Source organism: Tinamus guttatus, unplaced genomic scaffold (genome assembly GCF_059628265.1).
Source record: "Tinamus guttatus ecotype Peru unplaced genomic scaffold, ASM5962826v1 Tinamus_guttatus_pri_ptg000060l, whole genome shotgun sequence".
NCBI lineage: Eukaryota > Metazoa > Chordata > Aves > Tinamiformes > Tinamidae > Tinamus > Tinamus guttatus.
The window spans coordinates 9,476,473-9,496,257 of record NW_028288594.1 but is presented as its reverse complement, the minus strand read 5'-3'; the positions used below and the strand labels follow the sequence as shown (position 1 = coordinate 9,496,257).

Below are 19,785 nucleotides of genomic sequence, written 5' to 3'. Positions count from 1 at the left end.
AGAGCCTGCACATGGACCAGGCGGGAACATGACGTCTGCTTTAGTAATTTTTTCTCATTCCCACTGCCATTCGGGTTGTCGCTGAGGTACAAGGACAAGAAAATGTGAACGTGTCAATAGCCAGTAGCAACCAGCCTTTGCAAAGCTCATTACCTTGATAGAGCCGTGCAGCTGAAGCCATTTGCAAGGCATTTTCTCTAGCTGATCCCTGCTGCCCTTCTGAGTGAAACCAAGCAGCTTGGGGCAAAAAAAGAGCATGAAACTCGTCCATCCCTGCACCTCCCCAAGGGCAGCCTTGTGGTGCTCACTTCAGTGAGCTGCTTACCTGAGGAGATGGAGAATATGAAGGTAGGGATCTTCCCAAACCTTCATTTTGCTGTGATTTGAGCTGAGGCGGCCTCCTCACGACGGCCCGGTTAGCGGCAATAACACATTTTACTGAGAATATTTGGCACGGAGAGGTTTTATTTTGTGCTTTCCTGTTTGACAGATGGTTTTTGGTTGGAGCAGGGGTAGAAATTCCCCACAGTAGTTGCAGTGAGACTTGGCCACATCCGCTGGCATTAATTACAATAATTGCCCTTCGTAATTAGCCGCGTGGCAGCGCTGGAGGCACCGTGTCACGTCTCTGCCGACCGCGTCTGCTTGTCGGGCCCGGCTGCGGATTGCGCTCCCGCAACTGGGAAGCAGATTGTTTGGGCTGGAATTAGAGAGCTGTAGGTAGGCAGCAGCTGCTCGGGAGCTTTTTTTGTGCGCTGGTTGGATGTGTGAGATCGAATTGGTTGTGTTCTTTTTGCAGTCTGTTCAATGGAGGAGGGAGAACAACACGAGCCTTTGTGACGGGCTGCAGGGTGTTCTCACAGAGCCTCTGCCTGCAATGACATTTAAGGGTATTTATGCCGCTGCATACGCTAGGTGCCTGTTTTGCTGCAAACATAGGAGACAACCCTCCATGCACGTAGCTCTAGCAGAGAGCCCTTTCCTCACTGCATGGCCTGCCAACTTGGGCAGGTGGTGGTTGCTTTGACCAGGACTTGCTGTGAGCATTTACTCAGTGCTACTGAAATTACACAGGGTTCTTACTCATTGTAATTTAAACCTGGAGCTGATCCTGTTGTTAAGAACCTCATATTTAACGCATAAGGCTGTGTGCAAAATGGAAAGGTTCCTCTGAGCCCTGAAACCCACCTGATGCTGAAGAACCCAGGCATGCACAGCCAGAAAGCAAGTGCATTTTGCCTTAGGATCTCAAAGCATTTCACAAGCTTAAGGAAAGAAGATAGTTCCATGAGGCGGAATTTAAAAGAACTGCTCAGGCAGCGGTAAGATTAAATTCCAGAATTCCTGCGTGCCAGTTGTGCCCCTTACTATCAAAGCCATGCTGGGAAATGAACCGATCTGAACGTGCCCTTCCTCGCTGGGCACGGGCTGCGCGGCTGCCGCTCCGTGGATCCGACTCCTGCAGACGTGTGTGTCAATTGGTGGCTCATGTTCGGGATGCAGCGTCAATGCAACACTGAAATGAAATCCAATTTGTGCGAAGCAGCCTGGGCAATGTAGATATGCAGCGATGCTCTAGTAAGTGAACAGGTAACCAACCATGCAGGGCTTCAAGATGGATTTTTCCCAGAGACACTGCTCTGTGGCGTGTTAGGAGTCCTAGATTATACAGTAATTAGCTTCGCAAAGGAAAACAAAGATACTCCACTTTATCTGGAGAAGAAATGTGAGGTGGCTGCCAAACCTGAGTTGTGAAAAGAAATCTATGCTCGTTCTGCCCAGCTAAATCTTTTAGAAATGGCAATAAAGTCGTCGTTCCTTTTTCTCTTTGGCTTCATGTCAAGTCAATGCTGACACCAGGGATGAATCTGACTCTTTGCTTTGTTCAGCGCAGGGATGTGGAATGATAAATCTTACTACAGTGCCCAAACCAAAACTTCCAGGGAAAGTGAGGAAATCTACACTTCCTTCCTGCACTGAGTGCATCAAATGACTTCAGCTTACGATATTGTATTACATTATTACAGCTAAAATCCAGCAGAGCAGGTGGCCCCATCATGTTATTTCACCTCCCAAGTCTGTTGGCAAATCCGTCATCCTAATGCCAAGTGAGAGTAAGTGGTGGCTGCAGTCTAGGCGAGTTCCAAAAGCAGGGAAATATTAATGGCAATGGTTATGAGGGCTAAGTGTTTGCTTTGTGTTCAAAGAAGTTGCCTGGGGTCTGTATTGGCCACTGTAACGAAAGGAAAAAGAGATGGTCTTTTCTCTGAAGATCTTCTGTTTCTAAACCATTCTGAAACTTCAATAGAGTTGGGACACTCTCTTCTTTGAGCTTTGGGGGAATTTATCCATGTCCTAGCATGAGGGGTTATTGCTGCAGGCTTAACTGAAGGAGAAGCCACAGATCCGAGCAGCAGATCCTTATTTCTTATCTGTCTGCATCATGTGTGGTTTAAACCAGCTCCAAATTGAAAAGAGAAACTTAAATAGAGAGAAGAGAAACCCCATGCCAGTGTTCTCAGTATTCAAAACGACAAGGGGAAGAGTCTGCATCTCCATCTCCTCGCCGCGCTAAGGCCATGTACGCCCGTGCACAACGGCTGCAGCAGGTTGGGAATGAGGTATGAAAGGGAGAAGATGCCGCTCGCCCGGAGCGGCTCCGTGGGCACCCAGGAAGAGCGGGCAGCAAAGCCAGAGCCCCAGAGCTCCTCCTCCCGCCTTGGCATCACACCTTAAAAATAGAAGAGACCACTTTAAAATGACTGTTGTTACTTATAATTAATTTTTCTTCATTTCCTTGTCTCTTCTCCTCTATTGGGCACCCAGCCAGTTAGAAAGAGAGAGAAGGGGTGAATAAAATGAACAAGGGGCCCTAACAATGAAACACAAGTCTAAATACATTTCAACTCTTTTTTTTTTCTTAATTTAAACTCAGTCTTCTCATTTCCAGTGTTGTTGTGTATTTATTGATGATGAGAGATAAGGATTGGTAGATTAGAACGGGAGCACAGTCTTTTTGTGCTCCAAATAAAACCTTGGTTTCTATTGCCTCTGTGTTCACCCACTGCCTAAGTCAGAATTGGGTCCATCATGGGGTACTTGTGTCCATCATGGGCCAGCCCTGTGAAACTTTCCAGTCTGCTTGGCCTCCTGGCCAGAAAATGAGGCCTGTGCTAAGTCATGGAGCAGCTTTATGGCAGTGGTAAGAAAGGTCAAGGGCCAGCAGGACGTTTCACCCCCAAACATTCACCAGTGTTTTCCAAAGTGTTGCCTGAACTCTGGTTTGGAAGAGAAGGAGAATGAACACAAGCCCATTGCTTAGCTTTCTTCTAAATTCAGCCTTAAATCCTGCACTGAGTTGAAGCAGGTGAGTGAACAGCAAAACCAAACGTGAAAGAGCCCTCCCTCATTGCCAGGAGAACCTTTTGTCTGGTGTGGAGCAGGAAACACATGCAATTAGTCATCTTTGTGCTTTCAAAGCACAGGCTTGATGGTGCTAAACTTTTTTTGAACAGATCTTGTCTACTTCAGTCATCTGCCACTCCAGTTTGTGACATTTCTAGGGCAACTAACATCTTTATAGTTAGACACCTAGTATATTGTCAGTACTTCTATAGTCTTCTTCCTCATGGATTCTTCTCCTTAAACACCCATACATTTTTGTAGTCCATTTCCAAAATCACCTCAGCAAAGTATTATTATTGTATGAGGACAAGGCCAGTGATCAGAAAGGCTTTAGGCTTTTTTCTCTTTCAACTTGCTTCATAGTCAAGGGGTCTTGGCCAAGAACATTCCTTCTAACTCTCTAGAAATTCCAAGGAAATTCCAATACTTCCTCAGTATCAGCTCTGGAAAAATGCAGCTGCCTTAGCCATGAAGCTGGGCTTCTCCTCTGTGGAACAGGAGAGGCGAAAAGAGGCAACGGAAGAGAAGAGCTCTGGGACGGGCTGCAGAAAGCAGGGAACATCTGCAGACCACACCTGAAGTTGCTTCTGTCAACGATTCAGTAAATCTCAATGAACGGATAGGAGGTGATTTGGAGTGGCAGAACCTGGACTAAAAGGCAATGAGATGGACACCTGAGCCCTGCCAGCCCCCAGCCAGCAGCAGCTCAGCAGGGGGCTGTGATTTCAGAACACTGTCCAAATCTATTAATTCTGCCATCAGGAAAGCCATCCTCCATGCTGCCTACAAGAAACGAATAGTTCGATTAGGCTCCAGGTTCTGGGGATGATGTGTGTACATACTGTGATAATTAAATATATTGAGCTCCAAAGCCAAGTTGTTATTCTAAAGACATTTTCTTGTAAAATATGAGCATTTTATCATTTCATGTAGGACAAATGGAGTTAAAGATGTGAAGCTGTAGCATAGCTGGGCACAGGCAAGACAAGAGGCATGAAGTTGCACTGATGTATCCCCATAGACATGCGTATATTAATTTTGTGTTTCAGTGGTTTCTGAAAGCTCTTTGATAGCACTTTGAGGTTGGGTCTTACACATTTGAAAAGCATCTAGCATGTCATGTGGAGGCAGAAGCCAAACGAGAGGTTTGCTGGCCAGTCAGCAAGGATAAGATAAATGGGTACCTTGATCTCTACCAGACCTTCCCTGTGAGGTGGTGAATGGGCAAGGAAATGCAGTTAGCTGTTGAAAATAAATGATAAAGTTACTTGTAATGCTTACACTTACAGCTGGAGCCTGTTTGCTGGCACCATCCACCCCAGCCACTAAAGCTTCCCACTTCCCTGACGTGTGTCCATTTTCTAACATTGGCTTGGTGTAAGAATGTTATAAATCAGATTGTTTATTTTTTAGCAGCGTTAATGTGACACATAGGAGCTGAGTTATGCTGGGCACGGCAGAAACGCATTCATTTAGATTCACATGAAAATTACTGGTGAGAAAGGATGACTGGCCAGAACTTGAGGTGTTCTGGCACCTTTGAATAAAACAGTGGTGTCCCAACAGTGCTTAAAGCCATGAGTCCAACAGAAACTCCTCCAGCTGCTTCCAGAGACCCCTGCAGCCTTCTCTAAACAGTGAATAAAACAGAAGACTTGACAAATGTTAGGAGATGGTCTTCACCCTGAAGTGCTTACAGCCCAGGGCCCTCATCCTTCAGAGAAGTGTCTCCCTATGTGATGATGTCCAGCAGGAAGATGTTGTTACCTCTCTTCCATAAAATTATGTATGTCTCTGGGCAGTCAAGATAGAAAGCAAAGTGGGGAGGAATGGAAACGGCTACTTGCTTAAAAAAAAAAAAGAGAGAGGAAAGAGGAAGGCTTAAGTGGAAACGACTTGCCCGAGGACGTGCAGTCTGTGGCAAAGCCCTGAACTGAAAGCAGATGTTGGAGCCTCTGACAATATTTTTTAACAAATATTTAACAGGGAAATGTTTTCCTTGAACGTTTGTTTTCACTTCCTTTTTGGTTCTCTTTTTTCTTTTGCAAAGGATATCGAGCAAGGCATGGGGAGTTTCAAACAAAGATGATACGTTCGGGAATCCAGGCTTTGGGAAATCTGCTTGGCTTCTGATTTACTAGGAGCAAGAAGCACTGCTCTAATTCTAATTCTTAGGCAGGAGCCTCGAAGATTGCAAGAGTCTATAAATATTTGCTTTATTTGCAGTGAAGAGTACAGGAAGTTCTGTGTGAGGCTAATTTAGGCTTCAATATAGGCTATTTATGTACTACCTCCTGGGACCACCTCTGGTTACTGAAAGAGTGACCTTATTGGAGAGCAACAGGCAGGTCTGCAGTTAATTATAAAGGATTCAAAGTCCTAACAAAGGCATTTTTGTAGATGATGTTACGTGTTTTTATTTAACAGCTCAAATTAGGAGAGCTAAAACAGATGGTTTATTTCTTAGGGCTGCCCAGAACACCTATAGAAAGACTCCGGTAGTAACCGAGAGAGGCCAAGACTAATAGGTCAGGGGCAATGGCAAAGATCAGGCTGTCTGCGCTCACTAATTATCATCTGAAAGCAGTAATGACCTGGGCAGCTGGGTCAGGAGCAGGGGATGCTGCTTAGGAGGGCAGAGAGAGGGTTTTGTTTGTCCCTTGCATGGGGAAGAAGTTGCTTAAATCTTTTTTGTCCCCCTCTTTTTTTTTTTAATTCATGGTAATGGCAGTGACTTAATCTAATCTAAATGTGCTCTTTGGAGAAAATCTGCTTTAGGACTTTTCCAAAAGAATTTCCTGTAGGAAAGAAGAATCTGAGTAAAGTTCAGCGTAACGTCTGGAGAAAGCAATGCAGAAAGCTGGCTCGTGGGGTAGCGCGCGGATGCGCCGGAAGATGCTCCTCCGGGGCAGCGCAGAAAATGATTATACCAGATTTTGTTCATCAAGGCAAAGTAAGCTAAATCAGAGACAAGACGAAGCCCTTAGGAGGGGGAGGATCATATTCAATTTAGTGAGGCAACTGTGATAATAATTAAAGCCCAGATGGAAACCTTTGAATGTGTCTGGCGTCTGTGTATCCACCGGAGTGTTTTTTGCTGTTAACTTGACATTCTAAAAGGAGCACCCAAAGAATAAAGAGATGGTGTTTGAAATTTCATCAGTCAAGCACTGCCCCAAATTTGATTTATTGTAAACAATCTTCAAAAATTGGTTTGGGTTTATATGATACAGGCAGGGAGTTTTTTTTCTCAAGCGGTAATTCACAAAGAGAGGAATTGGACGTTATTTGTACATTTGTCTTTGCTGAATTGCAGGCAGGATTAATCACACCATTTGCCAGTTCTGCCTGTGAACTGCCTGTACTTCGGACATATGGAGAGAATTTTATTTTGCTGCTATAAACTCTGCAGCGGACCGCTATGCTGTTTGCTTTATGAGAAAAATTACAGCAAGATTTCAGTAAACATATTCTATGCAATAAAATAATTAATGCAAAATCAAGCATTAAGGAGGGAAGAGCTGTCCTACTTTCTTCTGCTAGTGTCCAAGCTAAGAACAAATGATGGTATTGTGTGGAAACACTTCAAAAGGGTTAGCAAAACGTGTGAAGTTATTTGCTATTACTGCTGAATGAAGGGGGAAGCAGTTGGCTCCTGCACTGCTCCACTGTCATACGCACGGGGAGCCGAGAGTATCTCCTGTCTCGTGTCTGAGACGTTACTTCTATCTCCTTGGAGCAGGCAGGCGGCTTCCAGGCCAAAATCATCCAACATATGCACTACTTTATGCCTAATGCAGACAGGTATGTTGGACGAAGATTAAGTACTACCCCCTTAGCCACTGCAGCCTTGCAGACCAACAGCCTGTTTTCTGTTTTATCCCATTTTTGTAGGCCAGATTCTGGGTGCCAGTATTGCCCTGACGAGTCTTTCATGTCAGAACTGCTGTGAGGAGTTCGCTATTAGGAGCAAATCAAATGTGCAAAAAAAAAAAAAAAAACAAAACAGAAGCAGAGAGAGGGAAAAAAAAAAAGAGAAGCTCTTCCTCCACCAAAGTGTTCTATCATTTTTTTCCATGTCCTCTGTAAACACATTTTTAGGGGCTTTCGAAAATGGCTGTTACTCCCCAGACAGACCCTTTTATTAGCAACTTGGTGATATTACAGTTGCAGGCAAAACTATTGCTAAGCACATGTAATTAGCCTCATTATTAATGGTGTTTAATGAAATTAACTCCAGGCAGCGCTCCGAGTTTTCATTACCTGAATGCTGATAGCGGCTTGCAGCCTTTGTACCAAGGCTGTCTTGCCAAAATACTTCTGGTGTTTTTCACTTAAAATGTATTGGCATGTGCAACTTTCCTCTACATATGTTGCTAGTCTTCATTATAAGCTTTTTTTCTTTTGCATTGAAATACACAGAGCCTTCTTTTGCAGTCTGTGTTTAGAAAAAGCACCTGATCTGTGCCTACGGTTCCTGCCGTGCTGGCACTTCCTACCAGAGGTTCAGTGGTGCTGAAGAAAACACAAATACCGGCCTGGACAACTAATAGATGGGAGCTTCTCACTTGTCAGCCTTAAATACCCTTTTTTTTTTTTTTTTTTTGCCTAAAACCAACATCTGTAAAATTTGCAAGACACTGGTTCTATTTATGGCTCTGATACCTCCATGATTCTTTTGTCTGCAGTTTCTTTACTGTCTGCATCTCACCTTGGTGTAAGTAAGCCGAGACTTGAGAGATTTATAATGGGAAAACACTGACAGTTTCTTAATTTATTGCAATACTAATGGGTGGCGCTGGAGCTCCTGACAGCTCCAAGCTTTGTTCTCCGGGACAGGTGGCTTTGCTGCACTCGCTCCGTTCCATTTTCCTCCTCTCTCTCCCTAGATGGATGGGCCGAGGTTTGTGAATATCTATATTGCTGCGCTTCCCCCCTGGTATTTTAAAAACCTTTCGCTTCCAGGACTTCCCATTGTTGAGATTTGCGAGAGATTTTAGGAAAGCAGAAAATCTTTTCACATAAGTTGTCCTTTTTCCCGTCTTGCTGTTGTTCTTTCGCTTCCCCGGCCCAGTCTATCTTTTTCATTGGCACACGGGACGCTCAAGCCGCGCTCCTTCCCGCGTCTGAAAATGCACAGCCCCGGGACAAAACCGGCTCTTTAGCTTCTTGGGGGAGAACGCTGCGAATCTGCATAACGGTCGCGCACAGAAGTGCTTTATGCCGGCGAGTTAGCGAGTCAGTTTAGGGGTATTCTGCCCGCGAAAGCTTTCAGAGAAATCATGCACGGTAAATTAATGAAGGCCGGCAGAGGTATTATGGTGTGTGAATGCACATGCCATTGGAATCAATGGCCAGCTGAAAAAAGTTAACGGTCATTAAGGGGCTGTTAAATAGGCCCGGGGAGGCAGTGCTCCTCCCTCCCAGGGCTCTGGTTGGATTAGGTGAGGATAGAGATTCCTGTTGGCCTGTAGGCCATGCGGCAGCCCTGGACTTCATCTCTCCTGTTGTGTTGGCTTCTTCCTGGCCCAGGCAGATGTACGAGAGCCTGTGAGGACTGTTGCAGCAGCAGGTAAAGGCCTTTGCATCACTGATCTTACTTTAAGGGTGGTTGGTGGTGAAGAGGGGAAGCTGAGGCTGTTTCAAGCTGCTGAGCATCTCAAAAGGGGGTGAAATGGAGCTCTTTAATGGAGAAGTTGCAGCAGAGAGGGAACTGCTTTAGACAGGGACATCCTGTCTGGATCCAGGCTCCAAAGTACATGTTGTCTTTGCCCAGTGGGTTCTTGCCTTAAGTGTAGTCCCAGAGAGCAAGTAAATGAATTGAGCAGTGTGACAGGTCAAACCATGATCCAGTGGGGTGTGAAGGGGAGCACTAAGCTCCCCCTGAAGCTTAGACAACTCTGCACTGTTATTGGCAATTCAGCTGTGAATTTGGTATACACAAAATAAGTGACATGAGTGATTTCCTGGGTACCTGTGTGCTTTCCCTTGAGCCTTGTGGGTTTTTTTTAATACTTGATTGTGTTTTAATGCAGTGATTCTGACTGAAATAAAATGCATGGAGAAAATTAATGATTTGATATCATCTTGGTGCTGCCAAAGGAAATATAAAAGAGTCTTTGATCTAGAGGCCTTCAGAAAGTAAGCTGGACCAGTTACTGATGCTTACTTACTGACCTAAGTAAGTGATAAAGTGACTGTGTCGAAGTTTAATTAGTCTTGATCAAGATACGTTTTTAAGATTTAGAACTAGTGGCCTTTTGAAGAAGAAAGGCTTCAAGTTGTCATTTATGCCACCACACGTCCTTTTATCATACATCTGCAGCAGGAGCCAGTTTTATTTCAGAGGAAAAGAGAAATGCCTCATTTGATGGAGATTAGCACGGACAAGCTTACTAATATTTGAAGACGGTTTCTCCATCTTACCTTTTCCTCTATTTCATATCCCGCAGAGATTACCTCAGCCTGCCGTTGTTAGTCACTGTTATTTATATAAAGATATGTAATGTGCTGGTCGTCTGCGCCTGGGTGTGCGATTGCAGATTGGAGAGAGCGGCAGGGATCGCGGTGAAGAATCGCTCTGCGGTGACAGCTCCATCCTGCCTCTCATATGTCATTGCTGGTGACTTCCAATTAATCATGCAATAACAAAACATTGCGCCTGCTGACAGTGGTGCGTCCATTAATAGTGTGGAATAAGTCTCGGCTTTATGAGCACAAGCGCTGTCACGGTCCCCTGCCCGCTCTTGCACTTTAATCAGTGAGTTTTTCTATGTAAGGAGCATTTCTCTTGTCCCCTCTCCCCCATCACCTTCCACTGTGGTCTATTAAGCTGCAATCCGTAACGTCTTGTGTCTCCATAATAGTCTAATGGTGTGTGGTTTTAAATGGCTCGATGAGTTTGACTTTGGCTCGCTCTGCCTTGACCTTGATGTGTTTGGTGGCTTCTCCTCTCTTGGCTTTCAAAGGGGGAGTGGGTGAGAAAATCAGAGGCTGGTTCTGTAGGCTGAAGCCTGCCAGGTGCTGGACCTCCCTCGTAAGCAGGGCGGAAATTGTGCAGGCATTTTTCCTCTTACTCGCTCTCCCTTTAAGAAGATTGCTAAGTAATGTATCCATTTAGGTAAAACCTCCAAATCTCATTCTGTTTTACAGCTGTGTCTATATTCTGAATGGAAACAGAGGCATTTCGGGTCTCTGAGTCTTGGACCACAAGGAAAGATGGACCCTGGTCCCACCTGCCTACTATGAGTCCTGCTACTGTATCAGCTTGAACTCAGGGTGGGTTCTTGCTTTATTGAAATACAGGGTCTTTTATCAGTTGCTTTTGGTTGGGTTAGAATTGGAAGTTTTTATTTTTGGTGCCTAACATATAAATGTAATTGGTGTGTTTACTTCCTTCTTAGAAGGAAATGAGAACTTTTAGGAAGCAATGGGATAGACAGTGTTGGAAGACCTTTTCAAGCAGCTTGAAAGCTGATTTGCAGCAGCATGTCAGCATGTTGTTTGGAACAGAGGAACCTATTTTTATAGCTCTTCCTGAGTGTTAGCACTGAGAATTGGTGGCAAGTTTGACCAGTTACCTTCAGAAGAGCAGTCTGAAAGAGGCATCTGTTTCTCCTGAATTCTGCCTATAGTGGGTTGGATGTGTTTTCACTTTATGCAAGTAAGATGCAAAAATTTTGGGGGTTCTGAGGAATAACAACAAGGCTGGTGGTTCCTTGGGGAGGAGATCTTCCTTCTTGGGCTAGCTGAGTCTGGTCCTTGCCCTGAGTTATCTGCTGAGCAATGACGTGATAGCTCGTCACGGCGTTACCTCAAGCACGGTTGTTCTGGGGCAAGTGCCCTTTTGCACTGCTGCCGTGGGAGGTTGTCGCTCCCTCCGTGAGGTGACTCCTACCAGCGGGCAGCCGCTTGGCTTTGGGGTCTCCGATTCCCCCTAAGCCCCTTCAATGGTGCTTTGTGAGTGGTGGATCTGACGAGGCGCCCACCTTGCTATGCAGCATGAAGGTGCTCGCCCTGGCGGAGCCGCGGGGCGCTCGGGACCGTGGACGTTGATGCCTTGGGTGGTTAGACAGGGCCTGGCGCGGGCAGACCCAAAGCAGCCCAGCTCTGCCGGGCCGCGCGCTGCTGGGGGCTGCGCCCAGCGCTCGCGTTGGCCGGGGAGCCGCACGGGTGCCGTGTGGATCCCCGTGAACCCGGGAGGCTTCTGAGGAGGAGGGGCTGTAACTTCCCATTCCAAATTGTTCTTCCAGGATCCCCACAGTATGGTGTTTGAGTAAGAGAATAATCTGCTCGCTACAAGGGGCCTGGAAACCAGCAGTAATTACCTTTGTGCACGTTCCTCCCTTCCTCGTGCCCCGCTTTGCTGAGAAAAACAAACAACCTGGGGGGAACCCTCTGCCTCCTTAGCAAAGTTATGTGCAGGCTGTGTCTTTTTTTTTTTTAAACCCCCTATCAGTTCTGCAAATAACGTAATTGCTTTGCTATCCCTCTGGGGATTTGTAATATTAACAGTGGTTAATGACATTAATTCAAGTTTTTACCATTAATAAAACGGCATTGCTGAAAATTAAGCATTACATTTCAATTAGTAGTCCATCGAAAACTTTAATAGTCTGGAGCATTAAAATGATATTTTTTTAATTTCTTATTAATTTTTTATTGTATCATGCTAATTTCCAAAGAGTGATTGAAAGCCCAGCTGATCCAAGTAACGACCCTTTCTGCCATGTTTCTTGAGGGAAATTCTTTCTTTTATGACATTATGCAAAAAGGTCACATTTCCACAAAGCAGGAATCTGTTTCAGTCACCTCTTGAATTCATTATCATCCTTTTTACTTTTTAACATGAGGCACATGATATACAGGCACCCCAGGTGGACATGTTTAAATTAATCTAGTAATAATTGATTCAGAAGAGATTTGGAGGACAGAATTTGCATAAAAGCCATAATGAGAGTAAATCCTCCAAGGCCAGACTGAACAGCTAAGTCCCTGAATAACTTACATTTTCTAAACTAATTTGGTTATATATGCAGCGTGGAGGCGTGGGGGCTAGAGAGCCCTGTGATTGGAATTCAGTACAGATAACTCATCTTCTCCAGAACTTGGACTTGGAGTGTGTTAAAACACTATGAGCCCCCAAACACTTGCTCAGCCCCTGCCTTGGAAGGTGACAACAAGGTTTGTGTATGAGAGCTGGGCTGGCTTGTTAAAAGCATTTCCAAGGAGGAAAAGGGTCGGGATATCTAATTTAGCTGACTGCTGCTCCCAGCTGATGCTGTTTTGTAGAAGATGCTCTACATCAGAGTTTAGCTGGATGTTAGATTTAATCAAGAATGAGTGTGGAGGGTGATCCATGCTCTTATCCTCCAATATTGTTGCATTTGGTTCCAGCATGGAGCAGGCTGCAGGGTTTGTATGAGATGCTGGATCACCTTGATGCCTCAATTTAGGGACATCTGACAGCACCAGGACCGAACGGTACAGGTCAGAAAATGTAAATAGGTGGGCAGTGAAGATTATAACTCCAGTTATACAAAGAACACAGCTGGATGCTTGCTGAAGGGTCTCTCCAGATCTGCCTTGCTTCACATCCTGGTTGCCTCAATTCCCTTTAGAGAAAAGGGCTGAGGGGGGCTTGCTGTGACCTAGTATAGCAATTTCTGTTTTTTAGGTTGGGAAGCTTAGATTAATGACTAAGTCTCCCTTTGGATGTCAGGGAAGTTGTGGAGCATGTTTGGTGGGAGAGGAGAAATCAGCTCAAACTTTTGGGAAGTTACTGAATGCCAGGCATTTTTCTGGGGAAAATTGATGGCACTGCTGTGTTCAGCAGGTGAGGAATTGGCCTTGTTTCGTTTACCCACAGCAATCTGTAATAACCTGTGATTTGTGAGCCCTGTGTTTTCAGCTTTGCTCCCCCTCAGTGCTGTGCTGGGGGCAGCTGTGTCCTGCAGGGAAGTCCCACTGCACCATGAGGCTCAGGCAGAGCAAGGAGCCTGCCTGCCCCAGCCAGGGCAGGAGTTAGCACAGCCCCACAGGTTGCTGCTGCAAGAAATACAGCAAAGGCTGGGCAGAAAAGTCTGGTTTTTTTGTTGTTTTTTATTTTTGTCTGTTTACATTTGGGGCATATATTGGCCGTTCAAATGCCTTCTAGCCAAAGGTGTCTGTATGATAAATGATGCTGTGTGGTGCCAAAAAGACACTGCAGCAAAATGTATTCTTGGTTTGAAGCAGGCTGAGACTTGGAGCTCACTACAGCAATGCCTAGCACTAACCCTCCACGTTACAATTCAGCCAGGAGCGTGTTTCTTATGAGGCAGCAGGTAATCACAAATCTTTGACACAGGCAGGCTGTGGTTTCTTCCTCCTGCACGGGCAAGCACTAAAAGCAGAACAGCTCTCATCCCGCTCTTGTGACTTAGCAGTACATGGAGGGGTTGCTGGGTGCTGTGTCCCAAGTCTGGGACAAGTACCAGCCACCTCCAACCTGCGCGGGAGGCTTTGTGGGATGGAGCTGAAGGGTGGCAGGTGGCCTGGGGCTTGCACTGGCCTCTCTGCATTGGAAAAAACAAGGCTCTGGGGAGATTTGGGGCTGTGTGCTGTGGCAGACTCTCACATGGGAGGCTCGTTGGTGCTGTGATTTCTGGGCTCATGTACTGAAGACCTAAATACTGAGATTGTTTCAAGTCATAGGCAAAAATAAGACTTTAAATTTCCCATTCTTAGAGTTTTTCCAGCCATGTGGTTAGGAGGAAAGGGTGGAAGAGGGAGCTTTTAGGTGTCCAGCCTCTGCTAGGTCTGTTACAGCACAGTAGCATCCATTGCAGACCGGAGCCTCTGCCTTGGTGACTCTGCTCCATGGATGGAACATGAGAAAATTCTATAATCAGTCTCAAGCCCAGAATGACAAAAAAGCTCCCATTTTGACATGCCTCTTGACAGCCTCCGAGAGGTCTGTCTATGACCAGCAAAAGGAAAGTCCTTCTGTTCCTATAACAGAGGTAGTCTTCTAGAGAGCAGCTGGGGTGTAGCACAGTGTGCAAGCTCTCATTGCCAAATATGATCTTTGAATGAGCAGAAGACTTGAGACTCCAAGGCACCTTTCACAAGTGCTAAGTTCAAACCACAAACCCTAACAAAACCTCTTGTGTCTTTATATTATGTGTAGCCAGTCAAAAGAAGTTCTAGAGCCCTTTGGGGAGAGCCTCTTGAAGCACTTGGGGAAGCACTCAATGTGTGGCCAAGTTAGCGCTGTTCAAGAGTAGGTCTAAGCGTCAGCAGAGCAGGTATTTACTTATGCCCACTGTGTTTGGCAGGAGCCCAGCAGTACAGTATATTTTGCTCTTTTACAAAAGCTTTTTTGTTAAATCGGCTTTATTTAATGGAAGCTTTCTATAGTAGGTTCCTGTTCTGGAGGGCCTCCTCTGAAGGTGAGGAAAGACTTTGGTTTCCAGGACCCTTGAGCATTAACTGCATTGCTGAGGCCAAGCAACCAAGCAGTGGCTGGTAATGGCTCATTGGATTTATACACCAGTCCATAAAGCAGACTGACATGCATCAATTAATTTCATACTGAACCTCTGTTAAGGAATTTTATTCTTTGTTACTTGATCCAAGTGAGAACTTTGTGGTCTTGGTTTGGGACCTTGAATAGCTCCTTGAATAGCAATCAAATAATGCTCTAGAAATAAGATGCTGCAGAGGACACTGTCAGTCTTTTGTGTGTTACAGTCCTAGAAACCACAGAATCGCAAAATAACTGTGATTGGAAGGCACCTATCATCTGGTCAACTCCTACTCAAACAGAGTCAGCTTGAGTTGAGCTACTCAAGCAGGTTGCCCAGGGCTGTGCCCAGTTGGGGTTTGAATGTCTTCAAGGATGGAGACTCCACAGCCTGCTTGAACAACCTGTTGCAGTGTTCAGCCTTTTTTGGGTTCCAGCAGTTTCCTGGGTTTCATTCTGTGCCCACTGCCTGTCACTGGACACCACTGAGAAGAGTCTGGCTCCAATGTCTAACCATGCACTATTAATATTCAGCTCTGCTACAGGCTTCATGAACCCTAGAGTATATTAGGTTAAACCGATTTCTCCTTTGCAAAGACTTGCCTGAATTATTTATATAAATATCTAGATAACAAGAAGAATTCAATAAAGGAACCTGTATTGCCAGATCTTGGCTGTTTCTTTTTCCTGATGTAAAACTGACTCTGATGCTGTAACCGGCACTTTTCAGATGCTGTGGAAGACAGGAACTGAGTGATGCAGTGGTTAGGATGGAGCTCAGGCTTCTGCCTTGCCACAGGAGATCGTATTATCTGCACACTCTTGTGATCCTCCCTGCTGCTGAATTGCAGGGCTTTTAAAATGATAACCCTTGGATTATATGCATGAAAATGTAGTTCTGTCTTCCCGGGGTGAGAACAAGCTCACTGTGAGGACATGTGCTGTAATGAAGGCCATGGGAATCTCTTAACAATGTGGATACAAGAAAGTGCAGGAAAACCCAACCAGAGCAAGAATGGTGGAGTGTAACTGGTTGTGAAACTGGAGGTCAACTAGCCCATTCCTCAGATGACTGTAGGGGATTTAAAGCAGAGCAAGACCTCTTCACAAACTCATCTGATCACTGGTTTGACTAATGAGTCCTGGCCTCAAAAGTGAGTAAATGAGAGGCTCAGGAGGCAAGAGCCCAGTCCGAGGGTGCCCATGAATTTGGACAGGGAGACCTGCAAGTGCAGCGTTGTCGGAGAGGCACATCTGGGAGCTGGAGCTTACTGATGTGGCCAGGGCATGGGGAAAAGCTGGGCCTTTTTCTCTGCTAGTGCGAGGCAGCCTCTGGAGTGAGTTGGATGGAATGAATTCCAGCTGGTGAGGGCGGGAGGGCAAGGAAGGGTCAATGAATAGAGAAAGGGCCAGGGTTTTCTTGGCCTTGGCAGGCTCTGTTTTCTAGGGTAGAGCTGCCTGTGCCAGCTTGTCAGCCTGTGCCAGCTTGTCACAGCTGCATTGCTGAGCTGTCTTGCCTTGCAAAGTTGATATTTATTTTATATTATTGCCTTTTGTGCAGTGCTTTTCTGAATATTTTGATGTTCACCTCTTTCCAGTGGTCATCTTCCTTCTGTTATCCCCTTCTAATAATACCATAACTGTGCCTATCACAAAAGATGCTGAATGGAGGAATTAGGGCTTTTTTTATTTCAGGAGGTTGCTTTTTTAGTCTTTTTAAAGGCCTCTCTTCTCTTTAAAGTGAAAGATGAAGCATTTTCTTTTATCCTTAAACTTCACTGTCACGTTTTATTAAGTCAAAACGAGAGTTACAGTCAGAGGAAAGCAGGGTATGTATTCCTGGTGCAGCCATTTTTAACGTGTGCTTTGTTTTAGAGCCAGGAAGATTGATTGAAGGTATTTTGTTTTAGACGTGGAGCTTTAATCAAAGGGGGCCTGATCTGCGTTACCCTCTGTAAATCAGGATTAGATCCTGGGAAATCAATGGGAAATATAGTGATACAAAGCAGGGGGAGCTGGAGGAAGCTCCTGTCCCACACATGGCGGGAGGGATGGGGATGGACGCTCTGGATGCAGCGCTGGTGCAGGTGGGCGCAGCCGAGTGCTCTGGTGCCGTGTGTGGGCTGAGGAAGGGCTGTGGTGGCACGTTGGGTGCTGCTGCTGGGAGTCGCCGTGCGGGTGACGCGTTCGGCACAGACCTCTGCACAGAAAGGTCCGGTGCTGCTGGTTGCAGCTGGGAGCAAAGAGGCCCTGACTTAAGAGACGGGAGGATGGTGGCAGGAGCGGTGCCCTAAACATGCCCCTCTTGGGAGCGGGTGTCCCTGGAGCCGAGGGAGCCTGAGCGCGTTGACCCTTGTGGCGCGGGGCCGAGGGCTTGGGTGTGCGGGAGAGGCCTCCTCGCAGGGGAGCGGGCACAGCCGGCCTTGGGCACGGGCCCTGATCAGGCACTTGATCCCTTTCCTCGTGTGCCTGCGTTTCGGGGGAGGAAGATTGCTGAGGTGGTGGAGATGCATCAAGATGAGTAAATAAAGAAGTGTGAAGTGGTGCAGCCTGTCTGGGTTTTGGGCTTAACTGGGGATTTGAGCTCTTGTCTCTCATCTGCACTGAAGCCTTGACAGCTGATTTCTCGAGCCCTAAGCCATCGTGAGCAGAGGGAGCCTAATAAGAATAGCTCTTTTTATAGCATTTAAACTGTGTCTAAACAGCTTAGTGCTAGGACAAGCTGCAGCGGTGCAGGCCCTGGCGGAGCGGTGCTCGGTGCGGGGTTCTGGAGGTGCTGCAGGGGCAGGCTGGCCCTGCGCTCTGCTCGTAGCATGGCCCTTTATTCAGAGCCTTTGAAAAACCACTGTGAAGAAAATGACCCAGGCAGCCTGGGAAGGGGCGACTCTTAGCTGTAACCTTCTGCAGTGTGCTCTGGTCTGTGACTCCTGTTGGGCTGGTGCTCCAGGGCGCTGATTTCTGTCACCCTGGATCAAGTTGCCCTTATCCACTGGAGTCAGTGAGTATTGGTGCAGGGCTGTACCTGGAACTGATTTTGTTTAATTTTTGAGCACATGAGAACTCCAAAAATTGGGTGGGCTCAGAGGAAGGAAGTTGGGGAGATAGAAACAACAACAAACTTCATATCCTCCCCTATTTCATCTTTGCCTTATATGACTTTTCACTTCACTTTTGAAACCATGATTTTCATGCATGTTTTGGATTTCCCTTCAATGATAAACCTGAATTTTAAGGACGAGGATTGAACTTTACCCCAAATATTGGTTACAACTTTCTAAGGAGTGCAGAAGTCTTTTGGACTGTGGTGAAATTTCCCAGGTAAAGTGGCAGAAATCCTGGTCCTTGACACATTTTACACCTAGTCCAGATAGACCACTAGTAAATGTGCACTGGGGAACACTGCTTTGGCACAGAATGGGCTGTGGGGCGCTGTGTGGCTTCCCTGTGTGCCTCTTAATGGTTCCCTCACCCCAGTGACTGTGAAACTTGAGTTTACTCTTCTCCTCTTGCTAGACCTTAAGGGAGTGTTGGAGGCCACAGGGGAAGCCTGACCATGTGTCTCTGAGCACTGTCACCTACTTTTCAGAGAATTCACCTGACTTGAGACTATTGCTTCATCATCAGTAATTCCCATTATAATGTGGCTTGCACATCTCTTGTCACCTGAGACTCCATGGTACCCATTTATGCCTAGCCCAGCAGCATGCTTGTACTTAATGACTAAAGACCATGCAGGCCTTTGCTATGAATGGTTTCACCTCTCTTCTGCACATCCTGTTTTTTAATTTAGCTTGCTATTTGTCATGTTTAAAAAAGCATCCCCCTTAGTGAAGTGCTATAGAACCTGCTTGGGAGAACTGGAGGAAGATTTTATAAAGCCCTGTGTGTTAGAGGGGGCTAGAAAAATGTGAAAGGCTGTAATGCCTCATTTGCACTAGTTAGGAGGAAGAAAGACCTGAGAACTCCCCAAATCCTAACTATTTCACTGTTATTTTCAGTCAAAAGCAGTAGTGGCTGCCGAGAAATCGCATAACAGATGCACTAGAATCCCGGAGAAGTATAGATAAGGATAGAGCACAGAATCCATCTTTCAAAGCAGCGCTTTTCCATAGCCCTGGAAGCCGTGCACGGTGGCTCCGCTGATGCTTCGGCACCTCTGGAAAGTGTCAGACCCCCCAGTATTGCAGCCTTGTCCCGTGCAGGGGTTTGCTCCGTGCCACAGGCCTGTCACTGCTTGGTGCTGCCTCAGGTACCAGGCCCAGACTGGGGAGGCCTTGGGGGCTCCAGGTGAAAATGTGGGGGTGCAGGACACTGAGCTGACTGTTACACTGCCTTCCTGAACCAGTGCACCTAAAGGGATTGAAAATCTTGTTAGTGTGTGCTAATCGGAATCAGCTTTATCGCTAGATAAGGTTTAAGTGTAGCAGGCTGTTTGAAAGCACATTGCAGTAGCTGAACAAAGTTACAATGGGCAAACACATGGTGCATCTCACTGAGATGAGACTTGGCAATGCAGATTCCTAAGCTGCAATTTGGGGAGCTTGTGACCCCGGCTAATTAATCCTCTGTGTCCTGTCTCAGGCCTGGCAGGCCCTGGGGAGCTCTTTGAGCTGTGTATTTTTTGCTGCTTTCATTAAAAAGGCTCAGGTAGAAAAGCCATGATCGCCCCTCTCCTAGCTGTGCCTACCTTGTGCCTGGGAGCTGCAGCATCCCCTACTAATGCAGCCATCCTCACCAGTCCCCCCCTTAAGCTCGTTTAATTTTTTTTATGCCTTAACTAGCGCATTCCTGACAATACCTTTGTAAATTATTTTTGCCTTTTTAAAAAGTCAGTGCTAAAATGTCTAAGTCTTCACTGGAGCAGTTTTCACGAT

At 46.1% G+C, this 19,785-nt stretch overlaps 1 protein-coding gene across 1 annotated transcript in view; it reads left to right on the top strand.

Moving 5' to 3' along the window:
• SEMA5B (semaphorin 5B) overlaps positions 1-19,785 on the top strand; it is a 169,074-nt gene that overhangs the window by 24,913 nt on the left and 124,376 nt on the right. The window lies entirely within an intron of this gene.